Source organism: Phragmites australis, chromosome 21 (assembly GCF_958298935.1).
Source record: "Phragmites australis chromosome 21, lpPhrAust1.1, whole genome shotgun sequence".
Taxonomy (NCBI): domain Eukaryota; kingdom Viridiplantae; phylum Streptophyta; class Magnoliopsida; order Poales; family Poaceae; genus Phragmites; species Phragmites australis.
The window spans coordinates 9114382-9142040 of record NC_084941.1 but is presented as its reverse complement, the minus strand read 5'-3'; the positions used below and the strand labels follow the sequence as shown (position 1 = coordinate 9142040).

Sequence of the window (27659 nt, the reverse complement as noted above, 5' to 3'; positions counted from 1 at the left end):
TCAAGATGATGTTGGCCTGGGCAACCTCTTCGCGATTTCCTGCCATATATATTCAAAATGTAAAGATTATTCCCCAAAGACCTCTATTGAAGACAATATATGGCAGGAAAACTAAACATAGGTGAAAAACAGTTAGTTAGCTCCTGTTTAATAGAATTCTAATTTCTAACTTCACGTCGGATTTAAAATTTATATGTTTACAAATTTATATGATAAAATAAAATAATTTAAATTTTTATTTTTAATCTAAAACGTTACCAAGATGACTGATCCAAACAACATCAATATACTTTTAATTTAGCTCCACGAAATGCTAGAGCTAAAGTTATGCCCAATCAAACAAAGTCGGGAGCCACGGTGGGTTCACCGTTTCAGTGTGTTGGTCAGAACATCCACATAGAAAGACAGAAAAAGCATCAGGTCTGCTACGCGTTTCCAATAAAAAATAGTATTTTACCGGTGTTGCCTTAGTCCCATTTCTTTATCAATGATTTCATATGAAAATCTGTTTTTTTTTTCCAAGAACACAGCAACTAGCACACCAGAAAGACAACGAAGAGAACCAAATCGAAAGTACTAGGGGTTCCTTTCGGATGGGACAGATTCCAGCGGCCACACGACACCACAAAAATATCTAGATCGTACATTACGTGGGAAAGAGAAAATGTCTTTATCGTGCTTGGAATCAGAGGTTTCTTGACATTAAAAGGAACTAGCCAGCAGTGCAACCAAAAGGCTCGAAACATGCATTGCTCTCATCTCAGTTCTGCTAGGCTGCTACCAGTTTTCATTGCGTAGGCCAGCACTTTTGCATCACTCGGCAAAAACTGATGGGCCTAGATGCTTTTCTTGTTTCTCCTAGGTTTATCACCACCTAACTATATCGAAATATCTCAATATGCTCCTGATACATACCTCAAAAAGTTGGTTTATGTAATCGGCCGTTTTTGCTGACGTTTCGATGTAATCGGCCATTTTCAAAAAAAATGCTTTGGTTTCTAAAGGAAGCACAAGAGTACTCACAAAGGAACAACCAGAATGAAAATACTTAGACATGATTATTGCGATGGGCTTCAATACGTATCCTGCATTGTCCTCCAAACCGGTTGAAGAACTTCCGATATACTCGCTCCAAACATGCCACTGCAAGAGATGCTCATGTTGGTGTAGCACAGACCACGAGTAGAACCAATATGTACATGTAAAAATTGTTGGTGTTGATCTCAGGCTAACCGAGAGACCGAACCTAAGGGGAGTCGAACTCCACGATGCGCCCTGATCTAGAGCGTCTAACCGGCAATTGGTTAAGGTCCACTGTGACCTAGCACTATAAAAAGTAAGGGGTGAGCCAGCATCTAGGTGTGGTCCAACGATCTCCTAGTCTCTCTCTCGTCCAAACAAACTTGATCCCGATCGATCTCTCACTGGTGCCTACGGGAAGGCTGACGCCCTTTGCAGGACGACAATATCGCCAACTTTCTCCTAGCATCCACTACATCAACCTCATCATCAAGCCGGCGATTGACCACACGCCGTCCACATCTACATCGACTACGTGAAGACACGATGGCCTCCTCTTCCAATGACGGTAAGTTGAGCCCTAATCTCTTTGAACTTAGATGTTCATACGTTAGGCAATTCATATTAGATCTAACAATGGTATCAGACGTCTAATTGCCCTAATTCATGAACCCTAAGCATGATCAAGTTAGAATTAGTCCCTGTTTTACCCTTAATTAAGGTCGAATTATTCATGTTTAGTCTCAGGTTAATCCGTATTACACATGTTTAGCTGCAAATTGATGATCTCTAGACTTGGATTGTGCATTCTTCATATGTATCCCTGTTCGCTATCCTTTTTAATGATCATGTGCCTATGGCCCTCAAATAGCTCATGTTATCACATTGGATTTGCCTCGGTTAGCAATTAGAAGGAGGGGATCAAGTAAATCAGTCAAACTCTAATGAAGATCCCCTCTCAAACCCTAATTTTTTCCCCCAAATCAATCCCAAACCCTAACCCTAGAAGATGCAATTGGGACCCTTACCTTTTGGATCTTTTAGTTGCCATCTCCGCCTCACGGTTAACTCCTGTTGTATTCCCCGTAGCCGGGAAAATGGCATAGTAGTCCAATATTCAACACCGGGTGAACCTTAGCAAAATAGAGTAGCTGGAAGAGTAACCGTACTCTTATGGATATGGTACGAAGTATGCTAAGTTACTCTGGTTTGCCAGTCAATTTATGAATGGAAGCTTTAAAGATAGCCATACATATACTTAATCGGGTTTCCAGTAAATCGGTATGTAAGACACCTTATGGATTATGGACTAGGAGGAAACCGACCTTAAATTATTTACGTGTGTAGGGCTGTCCAGCTGAAACTAAAATTTTCAATCGAAGTATTGGGAAATTAGACCCTAAGACTGACAGTTGTCATTTTATTGGTTACCCTGACAGATCAAAGGGGTATGTTTTTATTGTCCAAATAAGTTTACTAAGTTTGTTGAGACAAGACATGCTATGTTCTTGGAAAGCGATGAGATCAAGGGGAGTATCGAGTCTAGGGAAATAAATTTTGAGGAGAAACGGGTTTATGTTCCATCACCTTTTTTCCAAGTGACTATTTTTCCTGTGCCTTCGGTGGTTGCACCTTCAGTTGAAAATACTGTTGTTGCACCTCCAATTGAGGTGGTTGCACTTTCAGTAGACAACATTGTTGTTGCAACTCCAGTTGAGGACTCTGTAATTTTCAATACAACACCTAATGAAGAGCCTCGACAACCCCCTATAGTAACTAATGAACCTATTAGAAGATCATAGCAGGAAAGAAGATCAGCTGTCTTGAGCGACTATGTTGTTTACAATAGTGAGGATGCAAATGACATAGGGAAGGTTGATGATTCTACCTCATATAAGGAAGCCCTAAAAAGTGAACATTCATCTAAGTGGCTTGATGCCATGAAGGATGAAATAAAGTCTATGAGAACTAACGATGTATGAGACTTAGTAGAGATTTCTGATGGAGCTAAAACAGTAAGTTGTAAATGGGTCTACAAAACCAAATATAACTCTAAGGGAAATATCGAAAAGTTCAAAGTAAGGCTCATAGCAAAGGGCTACACACAAAGAGAAGGTATTGGTTACAATGATATTTTCTCTCATGTCTCAACTAAAGATTCATTTAGAATAATTATAGCGTGTGTAGCTTATTATGATTTAGAGTTGCATTCGATGGATGTTAAAACTATATTTCTTAATGGTGACTTGCATGAAAGTGTTTACATGGCTCAACTGGAAGGTTTTGTTGTGGAAGGTAAGGAACATATGAGATGTCGACTTAAGAAATCTATTTATGGTTTAAAGCAAGCATCTAGACAATGCTACCTTAAGTTTGACCAAATAATAAGAAAATTTGACTTTAAGGAAAATGATATGCATATATGTTAAGTTTAAGGGGAGCAAGTTCACTATCTTAGTTCTCTATGTGGATGACATCTTATTGGCCAGCAGCGATAATGACATGTTGTATGAAGCCTCTTATGTTCTGGGTATTGAAATTCATCGAGATAGGTCCAAATGAGTATTAGAATTATCACAAAAGGCAAACATAGACATAGTACTAAATAAATACAATATGTATAAGTGCTTTGTCTTAACTTCTCCTATTGTTAAGGGCGATAAGTTTGGGATATTCCAATGTCCGAGGAACCAATATGAAGCTGATAAGATGAAGGCGGTTCCTTACGCTTCTGCTGTCGGAAGTATTATGTATGCTCAAGTTTGCACACGCCCTGACTTATCTTTTGTAACCGGGATGCTTGGCAGATATCAGTCTAATCCAAGATCGAATCACTAGAAAGGAGTTAAGAAAGCTTTGCGTTATATGCAAGGCACTAAGCATTTCATGCTCACATATAGAAAATCTGATAATCTTGAAGTTGTGGGTTATTCAGACCCAAACTTTGCGGGGTGTATATATACTAAGAAATCCATGCCAGGATATATATTCACCCTCGCTGGAGGAGCTATCTTGTGGAAAAGCTCCAAACATACACTTACTGCATCGTCGACAATGCAAGCTGAGTTTGTGGCATGTTATGAGGCTACAAGGCAGGCTATATGGCTTAAGAACTTTATTCTCAGACTTAGAGCGGTAGATAGCATTGCTAGACCACTTAAGTTATACTACGATAATGAACCAGCATTTTTCTATGCGAGTAACAATAAGTCAAGTGACGCTGCCAAATACATTGACATCGATGGCCTCCTCTTCCAATGACGGTAAGTTGAGCCCTAATCTCTTTGCTCTTAGGAGTTCATGCGTTAGGCAATTCATATTAGATCTAACAAAAATAACTTGTAAATGGAAGATAAATTTCAGAAACCAAAGCATAGTGTTAAAACTTTCAATGTTTATTATTCAATTTGACAAATTGGCATAATCTTGCTTGAACACCTGAGAAGATACAATACGATTGTCATGCAGATCAACCTTGTTTCCAACGAAAGCTACAATCATATCAGGACCACCATGTTTCTGAAGTTCCTAAAGAGTGGAAAAGGAAGTGGTAAAAAAATTGGATTTCCCTTGTACCAAAACAAAAATGGGTATCATCTGGATTTCATTATGCTAAAGAGCAAAGCTATTGCTCATTTGCTCCGCACAGTTGACACTGGATAAACAAAAGCTATAGAATAAATGCATAACTAAACATTTATAATTTAGGTTGCATTTGCTACACTGTTGCTCACGGATCTTATGTAACTCTTTGGAACATAATGCTTATTATGATCAATTTGTTTGTATAGTAAAAAACACTCTAGTACTGCAGTACAAGAATACGAAACTCAAATACAATAATAAAAGACATGAGGACATGCTCTCTAGTTATACTGGAAACATAATGGACTACCTGGAAGTATCCCCGTATTAAAATACAAACATGGTATAGCAACTTAGAAGCAGAAACACAAATCCAACTACAAATCCTAAAAGAATTTGTTAGCAATGCTTTGGAGTTTGGAGTGAATTAATTACACTTTTTCATCCCTACCTCCAGAACAGATTTCACAGACATAATCAGCATATGACAGGACAGAAGGGAATCGGTGTAATACCTTCACCTAGTATTGTGCTTTGTTAAACGATTCTGGACCGCTTATGTCATAGACAACAGTTGCAGCTAGCGCTAGCTCCCCGGGCCCAGTAGTAAAGAGGGGCCAAGGCAGCATACCTGAAAGTTGACTGGTTTTCTTGGATTTTTGGCGGGAAATGCATAACATATGCTTGCATACGACATAAGCCAAGTAAACAGAACTTGTGTGTGAGAGCATAAGGTAGTACCTTCTTAATGAAACTTCTTGCGGCAGATCAATGTAAGGATGCAGTAAAAGGTTAAAACTAAACATTTAACCAAAGCTACTAATATGTACCTCTCTTGGCCAGCAGTGTCCCATATTTCCAACTTCACTGTTGTGGAGTCCTCTAATGCCAATGTTTGTGCTAAAAATGGTGCACTAACATTTACTTAAATTCAATTTGAATTGAACAAGTTGGAACTAAATACCACATGTGACAAAGGTAAAGTGAAAAATGTTTCTACTGATCATGAAACACAAAAATGAAAGTTGCTTGTTTCACCTTGGAAGTGGGGTCAAACTGGCTACAGACAAGCGAAGAACAATGCAGCTCTTCCCAACACCAGAGTCTCCAAGTAATACCAACTACACAAGGGGAACAAATACGAAACAACTGAGAGCAATGGGACCAGTTATTAAATTTTAACTCACTCTGATGCCAACAAAGAAAACTACAAACATTAGATGAACAACATTTATTGGATTGAGATCTATGCTCCTATAATGTCGATGTGATAAGAAATCATATGCAAGATACATAAAAGAACAAGCAGAAATTACAATAAAAGAATTACAGTCTAATTTGTTAATAAACATATCGAAGCACAACTGTAGATAACAACAAAACACAAATAGAAGAAAAAAAAACTTTGATTGGACCAACCACAAACAAATAAATGACCCAAAAGGATTGTATTTAGAAAACCTTCACTTGGAAGTTCTTTGAATCAGTAAGTAATCCTCCTCTCTGTGCCAGCTCACGACGATCGAACTTTGTCGTGCACTGACCCCATTCACGCTCGTGATCGAATGAACCAGCGGATGCTTCAACGAGCCACATCATACTATGATCCACATCGAATAGGATCCTGACTGGCACCACCACTCCCCAAGAAGTCGACTGTTGCTATACTACGCGCGCATGAACACCGCCGTAGCTCCTGATCGGAACTGGCCCACATGCCTCCTTGCAAGATTCCACGGAGCATACCACCCCAACCTGCCTGCAGCTCTTCGTAGATGTTACCACTTAGTGCAACACCATGGCCACCGCAAGTAGAGCAGATGCGTCCGCTTCTCCATGCAGTAGCGCCGCTGTCGCACGATGTCTATCTTCAAATCTACCATGTTGGCGCCACTTGAAGAGGCAACATTGTCCTTTCTGGATAAAGGTGCAGTAGTAGCAATGACGTCGTCATGCCACGAGCACCTCTGCCACCACCACTGGTAGGGTTGTTGCAGGGGGCGACATGGATGTGTTGGTGTTGGTCTTGCTGGGGACAATAGGCTGTTATACTAATTACGCCAAGGCTGTGTACGAACACTTCAATTCTCTGCCTGTTGAGAAGACATAGCCGCTATTGCTACGCCAATTCACCAAACTGTTGTTGCATAGTCTTATGCAAATCAGCAGCCATCTTGACTGGGCATCCACAGCCTACAAGGTAGAGCCCTTGCCAGATTTGGAATTTGGCATATCTAATACCAAATGTTAGGATAAAAACACATGTCAGGAGATTAGCCGAGTTGTGTCAGCTGCAAGAGAAAGGATTAGACTATCAATTGAGGAGATAGAATATTGAAAAGACTTAGATTAATTCTTCTTTGCATGATTCATTAATCACGAGTAGCGTTGTGTATATATAGTCGGCCTACAAAGACTTCATCAAGCCAACTATATCCCTAATCTTTTCTCTAGTTTAAATCTAACTCTATCTTTTAACTAAACTCTAATTCTCTCTTGATCTCCTAAATTAAACCTGATTCAAACTAACAAACTAATAACACAAACAGTGCGCGTGAACAGTAATTCCTTCATCTAACGCAGTATCAGAATTCCCATTGTTGATATTGCTCACCCTTCCAACATTAGTAGCTAAATGGGAAAGAAGGTATTGCTGCATCAATACATGGCACAAAATTGTTTGCTGCCTACCACTAGCAGCGCCACATTATAATAATATTGATTCAAAAGGTTGACTGACTAAAAAACCAAAAAGTTCAGATCCATATGTTTTATAACAAAAAGTATTCGCCAAAGTTGTATTTTGAGGACAGTATCAATATGTAAAATAATACTTATTTTAGACTAACTCCATCAGATTTCATCAAACAATAGTTGGATTTCGGAGGCTAACTAAGGAACAAAAGGGTAACAAGGTAAATCCAACTTCAAGTATGGAATACCACCCTTGAACCCCACTTATAACTTCCGGAATCAATGCAAGTGCCGTTTACAGTAATTGCTAATTGATGTGTCTTGGAGAACCTATCAACCTTCCCCTACCAGTGCAGTAGTGCATGTTGGGCAGGCGCATCGACAGGACTATGATCTGAACTTGAGACCCAACCTGCATAAAAGCCCTTCTCTTTAGACACCAACACACCAAAATGCTGATATGTACCTCTTATTTTGGACTGTTTATATTTGATTAGTGTTACCAAGACACCCATGTCGATTTTTTTTTTACCAAATTAGATACTCCGAACCCGAGTCGGATTTCGAGTTGCATTTCACATAACTAAATTTTCTTTGTCGAATTAAATACCTAAACCTAAGTTGGATTCCTATATCCATATCCATGTCTAGATAATAGTGCATTTGGTTGGCCCACTAACGCTATTACCATCACTACCATCTTATGGCAAGTGTGCTGAGAAGCAACTCCACAATAGCAGCATTTAGACCAATAACTGATTACTAAGCAACTAAGTCTAACAAAAACAAACTTGGTATTTTATTCAGTCGACTTCCAATCGAACTCCATGCATTGCTGGAGGATCTACGAATTCACATCGACATGCGACTACCTCCGGTCAAAGCTAGTGTGCAGAACTTGCAAACTGACCAACATAAAAGACCAAAAATTACCCATTCCTACATCCTAACAACCTTCATAATCTCACTAATTCACAGGCCCTACGGTTCCACGGGTCAAATCACTAAGCTACAAGAAATTCTAGACAGTTGCATCGTAAACACCGACCAAATCGACCGAACTATGGCGCGGCCACCACCGAACTGCAATTTGCCCCCAAATTGCACCAGCATTGACCTCTCTCCCAAACTGCTAATAGCTAATCAAAATCCCAAATCACACCGTCCCTAGAGCAGCATCCTGCTCAACTCCAGAGTTCAAAAGCCACAATAACCAAGCAGCACAACAAAAGTAAAATGAAAGATCCACGGAGGAGTTAAAGATAATATTCTGTTTGGCTTGTTTCGTGAGAGGGGAAGAGACCTGGAAGCGAAGAGGAGGCATGTGGATTGGGTTACATCAAAAGAGGAGGGGAAAAGGAAAGGGCCACTACTGGGTTGGGTTAAGAGCTTAGGAAAGGAACTAAAAAAAAAAGAGCGTCGTTGATGCGTTAGTAGCGGTAATTTTTGCATCGTTGTTTGTTTTCCGTCAGACGAATGCTACCTAAGTCGAAGCCCAAAATGACCATTGGCGGCCTAGAAGGCCTATGTCGGTGGGGATCCACAACTGGTAAAAAGAGGCTGTCATGGGTGCTAGGGTTATGGTTTTGGAGTTGCGCCCATTATTTGTAATAATATATTTAATGTGATGTAAATAAATAGTGTATTTTAATAACTTCCAGTCCTACAGGCTTTCCGTATGCTAAGTTACAGTTCTATCCTTACAAAACCTCCTTGTATCAAATGAGAAGAACATAATTGCCATGTGCAAGGTTTAAAATTAAATAAGTTCTGGTCTGAACTCTGAATTATTTCGCGTAGCAAGCAACAAGGGTAGTTTAAAACCAGGAAATAATTTGGATTCCTGATCCAAGCAAAAGTAATGTACCAGTTCACGAACGACAATATTAGCAAAGCCACATGTTTTGTTTTACAGCAAAATATATTTTTACCCAGAGCAGCAAGAGAAGTAGTACTTCCATATTTACATCACAAGATTACTGCTACTACATTCCGTAACAACTCTTACTCTCTAGAGTACCAGCGGGAGTTATAGCTCCATATTTATAGCAAAATATAGTAGAGGATAACCGACTGTAATATGAAATCAACTATTATAGTTTTTATAGGAGAACAATCTCTTTTAAGACGAGTAATGCAGATGGTATTTTTCACTTAATCGTCTGCAATGATTAATTATAGCAGACGGTTGTCTAACAGTAATATCTTATTTATTTCTGATCATTTTGTGCAGACAACTAAAAACCGTGGGCTTAATATATTTTCAGCAACCGTCGGCTTAGTATATTTTTAGTTGTCTGTATTGACTTTTGCATGCGCCATACACGCGCATGTCTAACTTCACACCACTACCAAGTCCTCGACTTGCTCTATGACTCCAATGCATGCACTAGTACATGCATGACTCGACTCCACTTGCACACGTGCACCACTTGCACTCTGTAACTATCTCCACTAATCTATCTAATCCTCCTACATGCACGCACGTACTATCTACCTCCTGACCGTTTCTCTCTAGAGGTAACTCAACATCCCAACTCACATCCATGAGCCTACTGACTAAAAACGTGCACACATACACGTGTACGAGCAAACTTGACACACTAATCAGCTAACATTCTTCACCCCCCCCCCCCCCCAAAAAGAAAAAACAAGTAAAATCTAATGCAACACACTACAAAGCCTATTAAAAAAAGACACACACAACTGCTGCAACACACCGACTCAGAGGTTCCTCGATCTGCTTTCTCTTCATATCTGGTGAGCCACACTGTGATGGAGAGAGAGCATGTTTGGTTCATGCTTAATGGTGCCAAAACTAATCTGAAGTAAGTGTGGTTTGTCATAGAAAATATAGCTAACACATTCTTAACTATAAATATGATAAAGATAGGAAAACAATTGAGTCTAATACGAGTGAGGGAGCTAACAAAGTGTGATTTGTTATAGTTATACTGGTTAAAATGAAACAGTTGCTTTAAATTTTTTAATATGACTAAATTTAGATGTAGCAAGATTAAGCCTAAATAAAACATGAACTCGGTTAATTGGGTTGAACGAAAATTCCGGGTCCGAGCTGGATGTTTGGATTTACATGTTTGGGCCATTCGACGAAGCGTCTGATGCTTATCGATTATCAAAACACCTATGCATGTTTCTACCATATGTACAGTATAGATGATATTACTTTTCCGAAAAGATCCTATAAAGAATTCTCTTGCGAAGAGTACCTTTGTGATGATTAAGCAGAAAATTCTGATAAAAAAAAAAGATTAAGCAGGATACGAGTAACTTTTGCGGAGGAACCACGGAGTCGTGCAATGCTTCCAAGCCCAAGTATGTAGGTGCGGCCTGTAGCGTGTGCACTAGGTGGGCCCAATCTGTGCGGAGCAGCCCCGGGAAAGTGTGGCTACCTCCGAGCGGATGGTCAGATCTTTTTATTTTAATATTTTTTATATCTAATATTTAAATAAATAGACTTTTTGATAACAAAATTTAAAAAATAAACGTGTACCTTTTTTAAAAAGACTACATCCTTTCCTTAGGACGGTAAAAATATTACGAAAACAGCGCCACTCCTTACCGCCTTTCTAAAGAGCAGATAGAACTCTTTCCGTGCCCGTCCCTTACCGCTCTCTCACACACGTGTGAATTTAAATATTATATTCTGAAATCTGTCGCTCTACTCTACGAGTGCACTCTGACACGTGCCGGCCATGCACTCCACGACCACGGTGCCATGGCCGACGAGTCCCATCCCATCCACGGCTAGCTCACATGCCAGGCATGGCCAATGCCCGCTCGCATCATCATTGCAGTATTGCACGATGAGGCTCCCCCACGGCACGCCACCTATCGCTGCCATCACCATTCCCATTCGTTGTAGCAGCAGCCGGCCGGACCGGTTCCGCCGCCACGACCATGCGTCCATCCGGATTACACCACGAAGAACGAGCTAGCGGGCGCGCACGCAGCAACCGATCCACCCACGCGGTGGCCCGCGTTCAGAGAGATTGCGGTGACGTCTCCGACTCCTCCTCTGCCTCGGGCTCGTCGGGATCCGCGGGGAAGGACGCGCGGATGGCGCCGGCGCGGGCCGGTGTAGATGTGTACATTTCTAAGGCGCTTTTAGCTAGATTTGGCAAAACCGAGCCGAGCCACACACTACGCTGCTCGTGCTCATCAACGGTGACGTGTCATCTTGAAACGGAACAGGTACTACTTGGGGTCCGTTAGTTATAGCTAGGACAACATTTTAGTTTGCATGGTCACGGCTCGTCCCGGGGTTAATTAGCTGCAAAGTATCTGTCAATGATAGATGCTGAGGAGTCAGATATAATTATACGAGGCTCTTAACTTTTACTCTTTTTTTCTCTCTCATTCCTCTTTTTTTCTCTGGACTCCATTAGCCGTGAAGGTAGGGATGAGATGGAGCCCCAAGCCCCCTTATCTGCCCTGGTCTCCGTGTGAGCCCAGCTTCCCCTGGTGACCGAACAGATTGCTTGGGCAGCACGGCAGAGGATACGAATCCGCGAGACGAACCCAGCAACCAATTAATTGGACGGACGTGTGACTTGGCTGAAGCTCGCTCGCCAGAGCAGAGCATCGATTTCCTGCCGCCCACACCGTGGTCCGTCGTCCCCTCGGCACCCAACGCACCGGCCCGCACCTACCAGATGCCGCGCGCCACCCCTGCTCACGCGCACAGAACGCCAGGCCCCCGGCCCGTCCCCTCGCGGTTCGGCTCGGTCGGTTCGGTTCGATTCGATCGGGCCCTGGCGCCGTGTAGGCTGGCGGACGAGTACGCCGCTCGCAACCACGGTTCGATTGATCGACCGGTCAGGGATCGATTATATTCCTAGCGTCCTCAGGTGCGAGCATGCACGTAGCCACGCCCCCGTTCCTTGCACGGTTTTTGCGTTTGTTGGCATCTCGGGAAGGTCATTCCGGGCGCTGGCGTTACGCTCGTTCCTTCGGTCCTCGTCGCTATCTCCGTGGAAGCGTGGCTGCTGTCCGGTACTCTCTAAACCATAGAGAACGGGGAAACATCATTCAGCTATATATGCTCGAACATATATAATAAAAGTATTACAAAAGCTATTTTTTACACTTAAGTTTATTTATATAGATGGTTTATATGATAAACCATTTAAGTAGTAGGTTGGAGTCTCTTGCGGTTTCAGACTGTTTATAAAAATTAAATTTTATAAACGGTTCTTTATGTTAACCATATGTGAACATAAGTAACTGCCTGTAGAAATGAAGTATTTCTACACATGGTTCTTTATGTGAATTGCCTGAGAAAATGCTGAATCTGGCGGTTCACATAATGAAGCATTTTCTCAGACGGTTACTTATATTAACCGTTTGATAAAATAGACAATATTTCTATATACGGTTCCTTATATTAACTACATGTGATAATCTTTTTATAAACAGTCCTTCCCGGTGGTGAGCTCCATTCAAACATAGCTTACTGTGTCTGAACAGTACAGCTCAAAGACGGTTGCGAGTTTTGAAAACAGAGGGAGAATGTTTGTTTTTGAATCCATCTAAGGTAAGGGTATCTCCTCCCTAGCTAGCATCTTTTAAAGTTTAGATTTAAATTTAAGGCTTAATTATGGTTTAGATGTGATTTAGAGATGCTTACGGTTCTAGCCATTTAGATCATTGAATTAGCTAAAATTTGTGGCCAATATTGATTCAATTGTGTAGATTCACATTATTCTAGCATTATATTTAAAAAATATAGCTAAAATTTGATATTTTTAGTCTTACGAAATTTTATCATGAATGGAGATATCTAAATCTAGATCTAGATCTAGATGTAGAGGGAGAGAGAGTAATGAATCCATATTATTTTGAGCTATAAATTTGCACCAACGTTGATTTAATTGCGTATACATATTATAATCATAACTAGCCCAATTTTTCTCATTTTAATTTTTTATTATGGTTTTCTTATTAATTAATTTATAATTTAATTTTGTGGTTGAAGTTAAAGATGGACATAGCATGGGTGTACGATACATCAAGACATGGACAAATATATATCAGAGGACTTTCTACTTTTATTGAAGCCACCAAGAAGGATCCTTTGACTAAGAAGATAAAGGAAATATATTGTCCATGCTCTGTCTGCAAGAACCAAAAAATATGGGACAAATCAAGTATAATCAAATCACACTTGATCTTAAGAGGTTTTGTCGAGGATTACACATGTTGATCCAAACACGGAGAACAACGTACATGCGAATCAAACAACAACATCACTGTTGATCAAGTGGATGTTGATGATGAGAGAGTCGAAAGCAACACTGATGTTATGATATATGATGATGCTGATTTCAATTTGGAGGAAGTGTTGCGTCACGTAGAATCACATGTTCTAAGGGACATGAGAGGTTTAGATAATTTCGAGGCGTTATAGAAGACATTGAAGGAACTTCTGTATGAGAAATTGAAAGGTTGTAATAAGGAGTTTACAGTATTACATTCGGTGCTTGAACTTCTAAGGTTGAAGGCCAGCAATGGATGGTCTGACAAAAGTTTCTTGGATCTGTTGAGTCTCTTGGCAAACATGCTTTCGAAGCCTAACTCCTTGCCCACCACCACTTATTAGGTGAAGAGGCCTATTTGCCATTTTTATTGGATGTGCAAAAAATACGCACATGTCCGAACTACTGTATCTTCTACCGTAAAGAGTACGAAGCCTTGGATAGATGCTTAGTGTGCAATACGAGTCGGTACAAGAGAAACTATGATTGTGAGGACAAAGATACTTCCGCCAATGTGAAGAAGAAGAGTACTACTGGTCATGATAAAGAGGATACTTCTTCCAACACAGAGAAGAAGAGAAGAAGTCCTGTCATGGTGATGTGATACCTACTAGTGATCTCTCGCTTACAACGTTTGTACTCAAACCCTAGTGACTCTAAACTGATGCATTGACATTTCGATAAGCGCAAGAAGGATGAAACTATGCTTTGACACCCCGCTGATGCTAGCCAATGGAGAAAGTTTGATGTCATGTATCCAGATTTTGCTAAAGAACCAAGGAATGTAAGGTTCACATTGAGTACCGATGGAATGAATCCTTTCGGTAATATGAGCACCTCACATAGCACTTGGCCAGCTATCCTAGCCATCTACAACCTTCGTCTATGGCTATGCATGAAGCGGAAGTACCTTATGCTATTCATTCTTATCCAAGGATCGAAATAACCTAGCAACGATATAGATATGTTTCTGAAACCATTGATGGAAGATATGGCGAAACTGTGGAACGATGGGGTTTGGGTGTGGGATGAGTTCCGAGGACAGTAGTTCATGCTGAAAGCTATGATTTTTGTTACCATAAGTGATGATCTCGCCTTTTTTCTGTATCGGGATAGGTTAAAGGGAAGCAATGATGTGTAATATACTTGGATGAAACTGCGTATGTGTACCTTCCGTACTCACAGAAGGTAGTGTATATGCAACACCGATGGTTCTTACTTAAAACTCACGAATACCGCAAGATGAAGAACCATTTTGACAATATGATTGAGCAAAGTACTGGCCCAAAACCTCGTAGGGGGCATTAGTGTTTGAAATGGTCAAGAGCATCAAGGTTATTTTTAGAAGCTATCGAAGGGTAAAAAGAGGAAGAAAAGTAAGACACCGACTGGCATGCTGTGGAAGAAGATGCCAATTTTCTTTAAGTATTTGCCCTACTAGAAGGACTTGGACGTTCGCCACAGCATCGATGTCATGCACATTGAGAAGAATGCATGTGATAGCATCTTTAGCCTCTTGTATATTTTAAAATCAGGCCAGAGCTACACCCTGAAGACAAACCAAATGAGAAACATTACCTTCCTCCGGCTAGCTACTCTCTGACACCTGAAAAGAAAAAGGCAATGTGCAAGTGCTTACGTGGTGTGAGAGTTATGACTGGTTACTTATCCAACATCAAGACACTAGGCTCGATGAAAGATTTGAAGCTAATCGGTATGAAATCTCACGATTTTCATGTGATGATGACGCAGATGCTCCCTATTCGAATTAGGGGTATCAAACCAGGATACATAAAGGTGGTCATCAGATGGTTGTCACTTTTTCAAGACAATTGAAAAGAAGGTGATTGATGCTAACAAATTGGATGCTCTACATAGTTATTTGGTAGAGACTCTGTGCCAACTTGAGATGTACTTCCCTCTATCCTTTTTCGATATCATGGTACACCTCTTGGTTCACATCATGAATGCGATAATTACACTGGGTCCTATATTCTTACATCAAATGTATGCGTTTGAGCGGTACATGGGCATTCTCAAGGGCTATGTACGGAATCGTGCTCACCTAGAGGGTTCCATGATAGATGGCTACATTACTGAGGAAGTCGTTGAGTGTTGCATCGATTACATAAAAGATGCAAACCCGATTGGTATACCTGTATCTCGACATGAGGGGAGGTTTCCTACGAGAGGGACCAAAGGAAAGAAAAGATTCATCGATAATGATTACAAAGCAGTGTAAGAAGCATATTTTACCATCTTGCAGCAGCTCATGATAGTGGAGTCGTACGTCGAGCAACACCTGAATAAGCTTCACATAGAAAATCAAAGCCGCTCAGAAGATTGGATCTTGGAAGAGCACAAGCGTCGCTTCACCACATGATTTTAAGAACCAAAACCTTCTAGATGGTGAATCTGTGGATAAAACAAATGTGAAAATATGGCTTGTCGCCCATCAAGTTTAGTTACGTTATGACAAGCGTATGACATTAATAGGTACACGTTTTATACCAAAGCAAAGAATAAGAAAAACACGACCCAAAACAGCGGCATTCAGATAGAAGCCTACGACACAACAGGGAAAAAGATCACCTACTATAGGTTCATAGATGAAATCTAGGAACTTGACTATGGAGTGAATATGCAGATCACCATCTTTTGGCGCAAATGGATCAAACATACAAATGACGTGGCGGCGGACAATTACGCGTTCACAACTGCCGACCTCAGCATTGTAGGCCACAAAGATGACCTGTGGGTACTCGCTGATTACGTCGCACATGTTTTCTATATAAATAACCCCACGAATGAAAAGAAGCACATAGTTGTTACAAAAAACAAAGAATTATTGAAGTTGAGAATGTAGAGGATGAGGAAGAATATAATCAGTTCGATGATGTGCCGCCCTTCAGAGATTCAGAAAATATCAAACTTGTAGAAGCAACCCTCGATAGATTTATGATGTCGTACATGCACTTTGATGGTGTAGGAAAAATATTTTAAGGTAAATAGTGCCATGTTATGTAACTTAGTTTCTAATGTGATTTTCATGTTATGTAACTTATTTTTCAATGTGACATTCATGTTATGTAACTTAATTTTTAATGTGATTATTAATTCCCAAAAGTGACAAAAGATGATAATGTCTAATAGACCTATCAAAAATATATTTAAAACGATTGTATACGCATTGCCTTATGTAACAAAAATATGTGATACAACAATATGATATAATTTACGAGATTGTTTTAAATATATGCATATAGAATTTGTAATAGAAGAATATTTCTAGAGAAATAATAAAAATAAAAAGTGAATGCATTTGCACAGGTGATTTATAAAGTAAACACCTGTGAAAATGCATTTTCACTGGCAATTTGTTATGTCAATCGCCTATGTAAATGCATTTTCACATGCAGTTTGTTAAGTGGACCGTTTGTGAAAATGCATTTTCACAGGCAGTTTGTTACGTCAACCTCCTATGATGTAGTTTTATATATAGCATGCGCGAGCCCCCCGGAACCCTAGACCCATTGACTGCCTCTCCGACGTGCAGTCAGACTATCGACGCGCTGCCTCTCTGACGCTGCCATGAGCCCGGTCTCCTCCTCGTCCCCAAGCCTAGCCTCCTCCCAACGTAGATTCCCGCCGGCATGAGCCTAAGCCCGGCCTCCTCCTCATCCCCGAGCTTGGCCTCCTCTCGACGCAGATTCTTGACATAAGTTTTCACTTTAGAATGTGTTTATTTCTATCATTATACTCCTTTCAGTCATACATTTTAGATGCAAATATGTCTTATTTTTATCCTCTCAAATGTTATGCTGTTGACATCTATTTTCAAATTTAACAACGCAATGTACCTATGTTTAAGTAATCATTAAGCTTAATTCATCATAAATACTACAATGACTTCTTATGATTCTTGTGAGATGGAACATAAGCCTATTAATTTTGATGTTGCATTATGTGGATGTTTGAATTCGAGTAGATCTGTAGACATAACACATACCTTGATTCTTTTTCTTTCCTCTAGTACTATGGGACAGAAGAGGATAGTAATCCCTAAGAAATCAGATGGGGCGGATGCAAGTAGGAGATCGGATAGGAGTACAAGCTCCCTAAAAAACTAGAAGCACAGAAGATGCTCGCATAAAGGGCGCCCCGACACAGAGGGTTCTCACAATAGAGGGCGCTCGGACATAGAGGGTGCTAACAATAAAGGGCGCCCTGGCACAAGATAGGATGGATGCGAGTAGGAGGTTAGATAGGAGCCCAAGCCCACACCAGTCGTACTCCTCCGACAACAGCAAAAGCTCCGGCTTGTATCACAGCCTGAGCCCTATTCCGTGCATGCGGGAGAGCCGACTTCGGGAAAGTTGCTCGACTACGATCCCGCCAAAGAGATATTGAGATGAGTCAATGCATTTTATACTTCTTAAATGGAGAAATATTTTTTTATATGTCAACTCTTCTTTTTTTCCCCTCTAAGGTGAGGGTGCAAAGATCTTCGCGTTGATCATCTATGCCACAACCTTTCACTCCCTCTGTACTAAAACTTCCGGTCCCTTTGGGGGTACGCTGAAATGAAGACAGGGCGAGCGAAGTAGAAACAACTTGCTGTCTGGTACTTATAAAATAACACAAGCCGGTGTTGAAGGGGAGCCTGTTGCACCTCGTGAGGCTTGCACCAAATTCCGCAATAATTGCGGATTTCTTGTCAAGGAGTATGTCTCAATCACAATAACTAATTGGTGGTTGCTCCCGGATGAGACGAAGGAGTTTCTGTAGGCAACATTGCAGAGAACTATCCGATTCCCCTTGGGAACAGAGGAAGCTGCCAAACAGAATGCATTGAAAACAATGGGAAAGAGTTTCCGGGGCTGGAAGAGTGAGCTAAATAAGGACTTCGTAAAGAAGAATTTGGTGCCCTTTAATAAATACAGAAAGATTACGCCAAACCAATGGGCAGAGTTTGTTCGGTAGAAGACCACACCTGAGACCATCAAATTGGGTGAATCGTTCAAGCACCTTGTGAAGAAAAACAAGTACCACCATCACATGAGCTTGTCTGGATACGCCTCCAAAATTTCTGAATGGAGGAGGCAAAAAGAAGAGGCTGCCCGAGCTAGGAAACCTAACCAATTGGAAAATTATGATGAGCGAAGTAGAAACTGGGTTTACGCTCGATCAAAACGAACAGAATCTAGAGACTTAGCCTTCAAAAGCCCTAAGACTATTCAAGAGATCGCTAACGAAGGGTCTTTAAAGCCCGACAGGGAGAATGACCTGCTTACCAAGGCCCTAGGGAACAAGAAACACCGGATCACACTCGAGTCATTGGATCAAAAGCGGGTTGGAAGCATGGGTTCCAGAATGCCGTATGCCAGTACAAGACCCATCATAGATATAAGAAGACCCTAGCGGAAGAGATACAAGAACAAGTTAAGGTCCAGTTCATGAAAAATATGGAATGAAAAGGAGAAGGAAATGATGGCATTAATGATGATAGAACAACCAACCAGCCTAGGCTTTCGGAGTAGCGTTAGGTCCATGCATGCTGATAACTAGAGATATCCTATGGATGATATCACAGAGGCTATCCCTTGCATGTTACATGTTTTGGTTGGCAAGGGAGACTTCACTGTTGAGGCTGCCACGGTCCATGCCAAGGTACAAGTGGACCCAGTACGACTACTTTTCATGAAGTACAAGCTAGACATCAGCACACTTGAGGGTATCAAGATTCTTGATGAGGTTGTTAGCAACTTATTCTGTGGCCTAGACAAGATATCATCTTCACTCGCTAGCAGTCACAATTGTTAGCGTCATGATCGCCCTCGCGCCCAACATCTCTGCCTCAGGCACCTTCCCCCCTGCACCAAACCTCTCCGCTTCAGGCACTTTTGCCCTCGCGTCTAGTCTCTTTGCCTTAGGCATCTTTGCATCGTGCTTCACCGTCTGCGACTCTGGCACCTCCACCTCTAGCATCTATGACTCCAGCATCTCTGCCTCCAGCGTGTGCGTCTCCGGCACCTTCACTTGAGCATCGGAGAGTCCCTATCATTGTTACCCCATATGAAAAAACTCTAACATCTCCGGTGAAGAGGTGGCTTCTGTCCTCCAAATAAAAGGAATCATCTGCTTAGAAATATCCAGCGCAGGGTGATCTCGCGAAAGAGACTGGCAAAACATTAAGTACCCCTCAGTTGGATTTTTTGCCTACACCAGATGTTACTACGAAATATGAGAATGGAAAGCCATTTCTACCATTGTTTCAACTCCAAGAAGGTCCATGGGAGATGAAAAGATTCCACGAATGGTACATGAGGGCATGTCACGCGGGGTTCTCGATAATCACTGCTACTGTCCCCACAAATATTTTTCTAAGCAAAGACTCCTATCTAATTGTGGATTTTAAGGACATGCACACTTTGTTCCCCGCGACAATCTCGACATCAAAGCTCCTAAGCTTATGATGCCTGTAAGTGCCTACAATCTACCTCTATGTTCATATATCTAACAATATATGCTATAAAAGCTAATGACTAGTGACTTGTTCTATAGAATGCAATTTAATGATGCGGAGAAGTTGAAGTTACCGGTTGGATTTATTGATTCGCAACGAATTTCCTAGCTCAACTTGGTCGTGAAGTTGAGGAATGATGCCCCCGAGATTAAGGGGAAGAGTAACTGGGAGAAAGCAAGGGTCATAAAGACAAATGACTGTAGCGAAAATGGTCCTATTAGGCCATGATTGTGATTTTGGTGATTAATGACAATATAATTATTAGGACTTATATGTTTGTCAAGAATATATGTTAGTCGATCTCATGGATGCAATACATCAAGAAGCCACCATAGCCGGAATAAAGTTTGATTGAATTGAAGAAGTCCTAGATGAATTGACCTCACCGGATAATCTGGTGCAGTAGAGTTTGCACTCATCGGAGCATTATGCACAAAGATTGAAGATCAACCCATCGGAAGGTCCGGTGTTTAGTTTGTGTACACCGAGTATAGCACTGGAGCATTTCATGTAGAGGCGACTGCAAGTTCTAAAGAATGAAGATCAACTCACTGGATAGTCCAGTGCTCTATGTGTTGAACTCACCAGAGCATTTCTGACAAATGAGAGAAGGCTGATGACCTCACCAGATAGTCTAGTGATCTGAACTGGATAGCACCAGAGCATTTTTTGCAGAGAAGAATGCAAGTTCAAAGACTGAAGATCAACCTACTGAAAGGTTCGATGCTTGATTTGTGCACACCGGAGTGTAGCACTAGAGCATTTCCTGCAGAGGTGACTGCAAGTGCTGAAGAATAAAGATCAACTCATCAGATAGTCTGGTGATAACAAAGATGAATGCACTGAAGCATTTTACACAAAGAAGAAGTGGTGTGGTCTGGCTCAAGATAACCCACCAGAAGGTCCAATGATGGATTTGAAGGCACATTGGAATGTCCGGTGTCCACAGAGGCTTTGAGTAGAGTTCTAACGGCTAGCTTTGAGTAGAGTTCTAACAAAGATGAATGCATTGGAATGTTAGTACTACTGTTATCATCAAATCGTTCGGTGTTAACAGCTTTTCTGAGCCGTTGGGAAAACGGCTAGTTGGTGGGTTTGAGGCTATAAATACCCCCTCCCCCCGCTTAGTCATTTGACGTGTGGCATGCTGCTGGAGTCTAGAGGAAGCTCATACACACTTGAGAAGACATATAAGCTACCAAAGTGCTTAAAATGATCATCCAAGGTGATTAAGCACAAGATTAGAGAAGTGGTTAGTGCTTATAGACCTAGAGTGAGTTATAGCTAGGTGTTACAACTTGAAGAAGGGATCAAGGAGTGATCCTAGCTTGTATCGAGAGGTACGCCGACACCTTAGAGTCTTGGTGACTTATCGACATCTTGGGATGTGGTGGCTCAATATTGTTAACCCTCTGACTTGGTGTGGAGCGGCGACAAGACACATGTACCGGGGCGCAGAGGCCCTTGCCTTGGTGACTCAAGATCCAAAGTGATCACGGCGACAAGTGATCGGAAGAGAGGCTAGTGGTAAGATCTTACCTTGGTGACTTGGTGGCTTATTCGGGTTGAGACCTTATCTTTGTGACTTGGTGGCTCAATAGCCGTGATCGGATGCCGACCGAGAGCATATCATTTGTGGAGCTCCAATATGGACTAGTGGTGGTATTCATGCCATCGATACCACAGAAAAAAATTCCCTTATGCTGAGTTTATCTCTCTACCTTATTTACGTTTCCGCATTTACTTACTTGCAATTTTCCTTGTTAGAGCAGGTTGCAATCCTCTTAAGCAATAGAGTAGATATACTAGATAAACCTATACCGCATTTAGATAGAATTTAAGATAGGTTTATCTTGTGATGTTTTTAGAGTCGAATAGTTTTTAAGTGTTCTAATTCACCCCCTCTTAGGACGTCACTGTTCCTAAAAAAAAAACCAAATCATGCAGGCTTGATTTGTCAACCTACATAGGATGGGCTATGATACAAATACAAGACATGAACTACATCATGGCTCCATACAACTTTAAATAAGTTTGATATGTCTAGAACCTAACATAAATATTCAATTTAATTGATTGATCAAGAACCTAATATAATTATTCATATAACGACCATTTTATTTGCATAATATTGATGCAGAAGCGGAGTAGACTCGTGGTCCTTGACTCAGCCGATCTTCAACCATCATCCTACCAAGATCTCATCAATGTTATATTAAATTCTTATAAATTATTTATGAATTGATAATTACTTATTGGCATTCGAATAAGGCCTACAAGTGGTACGTAATGAAATGTGAGATACATGATACGGCCAAGCCGGATACGATGACAGTCTATACACGCTTTCCAGTAATAACACACTTCTAATGCTTGTATCTCACTATTTATGACGAAGAGCCTTATTGAACTAACGAATATGTTATATTTTTATTTAAAATGCCACAAGCAAGATTTCGATACCATTCTTTGTGGATACTATGTTTGTCAGTTCCTTAGGGTAAACAAGATATACACAACGAACCCTAAGGACATAAGTTATCATTGTGCTTGCACATTCTTACTTGGTTCTGTTTTCGTTGTCAATAGTGTTTTAACTCTTTTGGTTGTGTTTTTATTTCAGACACGGATGATCGAATGTACCCACACCTCGCTCAAAGACGAAGATATTCAAAATGTCCAACGTGACATGTGCCGATTCATCATGCACGAAGTTATTCATAAGATAGGCAGATTCTTTGACCTTGGAGGTGAATTGGTTAGCCATCCGAGACTTTATGAGTGGGAAAGGAAACAATACTTATATTGAATATTTAGCTAGTAATGTAAATTGACTTGTGATGTAAAAATATTGTAGTTGTGAATATTATTGTACTTGTGTTAAATATTAGACTTGTGTTGATTCAAATGCTATTAAAATCTGTGATGTTAAAATTTGTCTTGAAAATGTGTTGAAATCTGGAGGGAATAAAATATATGCTCTTTATAATTTTTTGAATAAAATACATACCACATGCAGGTCCTTGTATCACTTGACTATGAAAATCTATCTATCTACAAGCGGATATTAAAGTGCGTCGTCTGTGGAAATATATTTCCACAGATGGTTAATTTAAGGAACCGACTGTGACAATAGTTTTTACAGACGCATTTTTAAGAGAACTGTATATGAAAACTATTTTCGCAGACGGTTCCTTAAGTGGATCGCATGTGAAAAAGTTTTTCATAGACGATCTATTTTGTATCTGAGGTTTTCCATCACAAGCAGATACACTAAATATCTGTAAAAACAAGTTACGAACGGTCTATGAAAATAATTTCTGTAATAGTGTAATATCTTGATTAGGTTTCTATTATGTCATTAGGATTAGTCAGAGATTGAAAACTTTGTGATTGTCAGATACACGTACCTTTTCCCCTTTTTAACGCATAAAGATATGTATATATGTACAACTTGAAGAGAAAGCGCCGGGTCGATTCAAGAGATCTCGTTAAAAGGCCGGCCTGATTTTTTCGTTAGGCCGCTTCAAAAAAATGGTTTTTTTTTTCTCTCCCAAAGGGAAAATCACGTACCTTTAAGCTAGGTGTGGGAGGATGCACACGGGATGCTAAAGATCACAGGTAAATTTCCTTCAGTCAGCAACACTTTGATGACGAATTCAGCGTAGTACGTGGTACACCTTAGTCGGAGCAAACACTGACTGTTTAGATGTTCTTCGGCACCAGATCATGAGCTTGCCCAACAACTCCAGTTCTACTGGCTCCACCACCCACCAAGAGACGTAGATCATGAAAGGATAACATTTCCTCCAGAAAGTTGAAAGAAGCCGCGATTTAAGTTGGAAAAATAATGAAATACTCTGATGACCCACGTTTCATATTTACACCTAATCGTTTTTTTTTCCTTTTTTATGTGTGCGAGGACGAGCAGAAAGGGGCGGTCAGGAGGAGTGGAGCTGCTGCAGCTCAGGCTGGCACACACGCCTACTGACACCAGGTACACGGAGCAGCAGCACACTCACAAGGGTCACAGGCTCACAGACCAGACGCACAAAGAGGGAAAGGATGATCGGCTTGTCCCCATCCCCCTGGCTTACCTGGCCGGCTAGGAGGTTTCCTCGAAGTGGCAACAACTAAAGCGGAGAGGGCGCGAGCACAACATGTGAGGGAAAGGCGAAAGCGCAGCAGCAGCGCACTAGCACGTAGTGCCACACTGCGACGCATTTGCATGAGCAATGATCAGCAGCAGCAGCAGCAACAGCAGCAGCCACTGCACTCCTCCTGGACCTGATGAGAGATGGATGGAAGTTGCACTGTTCGCTTCCCGCGTGTCCTGACCGGCAGATTCCCTGGTCAGTGTAGTGTAGCGGCCCCATGCATGATGAGAAAGGAGCACCGGTGCGTAGGTAAAGAGTAAAGAAAAGGCGGCAGAGTTTAAAGATGATTTCAGGCCAGCAGGGAGGGGAGGGGATACGACGAGAAAGAGATGATTGCCTTTCTGCTGCCTTTGGCGGGAGTTCTCATCCATCCAGTAAAGCAAGAATGCAAGATTGCAGCATTTCAAATTCAATTTTCAAAATCTACCGGTGCTAAAAGGCCTCCCTTTTTTCTTGCATAGGTTTCTCCAACGTACTCGCATGCAAATGCGGATGTGACATCACATTGCAGTTGGCAACACGAGGAGAGCGTCACTTCGTTGCAGTGCAACGTCGTGCGGTCGGTACCTCCATGCGCAGCAACGCCGCTCGCGCATTCAGTAGCCACCCAAAAACAGGTGGCTCGCGGTTGGAGCTTGTGCTCAGCTCCTTCTGCTTGTCCCTGTACCGGAGTACCATCGATTGCACAACACAACCCTTTCATGTTGCACTCACCCAAGAATCTTGAGCAACCAGCGCTACAAAGAAGTATTCCACTAGACTACTACCAGTAGGTTTATCACTATCACTCGGTTGTCGAAATTCTCGTTTTCCATCTGCCGGTTCGTCACCTGGAATCAGGACATATATATTTGAGAAATACAAGGGGAAGTATTACCATACGGTGCCGTCTCAACCCGGGACAAGGTACAGGGTGCAAGGGACGAGAGGATGGCACATTGACCCTCGATTACGAGAGGTGCCAGTACGTGAATAGTTACTAATCGCCAAGTAGCAGCCTGCGTGAGACCGATATGACGCGACAAGGCCAAATTATGGTAGGCTTAGATGAGACGGGGTTTTGCTTAGAAGGCGACATGGTGAGAATTCTGGTACTCAATCGATGGCGTTGATCGTGGCTTGGTCGAGATGATGATTGGAACAAGAGATGGAGAGAAGCGTGCCATCCACTCCAATTGAGCCAATCATCCGGTCGAATCCTGATAAGAATTTAGAATCTTTTTTTTTAACGAAAGGCATGGAATAGTGCCCGTTTCTATTGATATAGCAAGAAAAAAAAATACAATAATATAGCATTAGGATGCTATAATCAGGAAAAGAAAAAACAACAACGTGATAACCATAGCAATAAACTACATGGCCGGTTAGACATAGGACTACAACACGCGCCGACAACTGAATTGAATCACCTCGACATCACCCACCACATCGCCGAGCACAATCCCCATGCGCCAAAATCGGCCGCCGCTAAGCGTGACCGACCGCCGCTATGCGATCGTGCCACCATTTCGCAGTCTGCCTCAACACCCCTTGACTCACACACGTAGTCATCGATACCCTAGTCGCGACCAAGCACCGTCGAAAGCCATTGCGAAGTGGACCACATCGCATCGAGAAAGCCACTGTTGTGCGGGACCCGTCGCTGCAATGCCGCTACGTCACCGCACAGACCCACCAACCGAAGCATTGCACCGGATCTGATCACCTCCGAGGCCACCTCAATCGCCTCGAACACAGCGCACGGGCGCCACCCCACACCCGCCGCCGAACACCACGCCTTGGATTCAGTTTGCTTCACCATCAGAGATGCGTGGCACCGCCCTGCTCCCGTGTACACCCGCCTTCCGCCGTGCAGCCACCAAAAAACATGCGGCTGCACCATGCACGCAGTCGCATGGATGCTGCTAGCAACGACAATCCAACTCCCTGGCGGACTCTAACCATGAACTCCACAGTCGCCACTTACGACCATTGGCAACAGAACGTACCGAGCTTGCCATTGCAAAGTAGGGCAAGTGGCCACCGAATGTTGCCATGCCGACTCGCACGCCCTTCCTTGCCGCCACCATGCTGCCACCCCTCGCACCATCCCACACCAATCACGCCGCTGCCGTCTTGCAGAGCAAGCCACTGCAGGACACCGTGCGTCATCTTGCACGCCAGCCATGGTGCACCAACCTGAACAACCATGGCCATTGCCGCCGAGATAGCCACTGCAGTGCGAGACTAAATGCCAACTGTCATCTGTGGCCTCCGGGAGCGTCATAGCTGCGCCTTCTGGCCACCACACCCTCAGACACACGGTCGCCTCCTCTAGCACCGCTTGGTGCCACCGCCACCACCATGCCTCCTTGCCTCGCGTCGCCTTAATCGTGCCACCTCATAGTGCCTTGCTTCATGAATCATTGCTTGTGTAGTCTCACCTGGCCAACGTCGCACCATTCTGGCAGCTAAATCGGATTGCCTGTCCGCAGATCCATGAAAAATTATTTAACAAAACATGGCATGTGACTAACTAATTCTAATATAAAAGTTTTTATAAAACTTTTTAGTGTGATAGTTGTTAGACTAAAAGAATTAGAATCTCTGGGTTCAAATACTCTCTCCTCTCCCTTCAAAGCAACAACAAGATTATTGTATGTATTATAGTTTAATCAAAGATCAAAATAAGTTATTTGATCTTAATGATGGTGTACATGTGAAAGAATTCAGCACGAGGTATAGTGAGCCGAGTGCATGCATGCAACACATAATTAGTTTGCATGCATAAGGTGTTTGCATTAAAAAAAACATGTACATGTGGCTCCGCAATACATTGTCGCTAAGCATAAAGGCAAAGGCCGATTTCTTGATTTAATGATGCATGGAAGTTTCAAGGTCTTATGTGATGCGGCTGATCGGTTTCCATTTAGGCTACTAATATATGTGGGTGCCTTTGCAGTCCTTTGAGAACAAGCATCAAAGAAAAGTGGAATAGAAAGGAAAAGCAAACAATATATGCACATATATGGTTGTTGTTTTATTCTCTCTATAATGGAAATGAAGGAGAATTAGCAACCACAAAATGAGAAAGTGAACGTGTAATTAAGGAATGTCCACACACATATATAATTCATGCTCTCTCATCATCAATAGAACACTAAAAGTAACAAGCAAGATGGGGGAGAAAAATAATTTATAATGATAGCATATATGGAGCAAAGGAGTATCACTACGTGAAAGACAGACAAAGGAGACACAAAAGTAGTGACGGGTCGTAATATGACCCATCATTTATGATAATAGTGACGGGTCGTAGTTGTGATCCGTTGTACCATCCAGGTCACTAGGTAATGGTAGGTTTTTCGGTGATTAACGACAACCGTATCATTGTAAGTAACGTGTATATTTTAAAGGTAA

At 41.8% G+C, this 27659-nt stretch overlaps 1 pseudogene; it reads right to left on the bottom strand.

Moving 5' to 3' along the window:
* LOC133903143 (ras-related protein RABF1-like) lies at positions 1-26456 on the bottom strand (annotated as a pseudogene).
* Positions 26457-27659: the final 1203 nt, after the last annotated feature.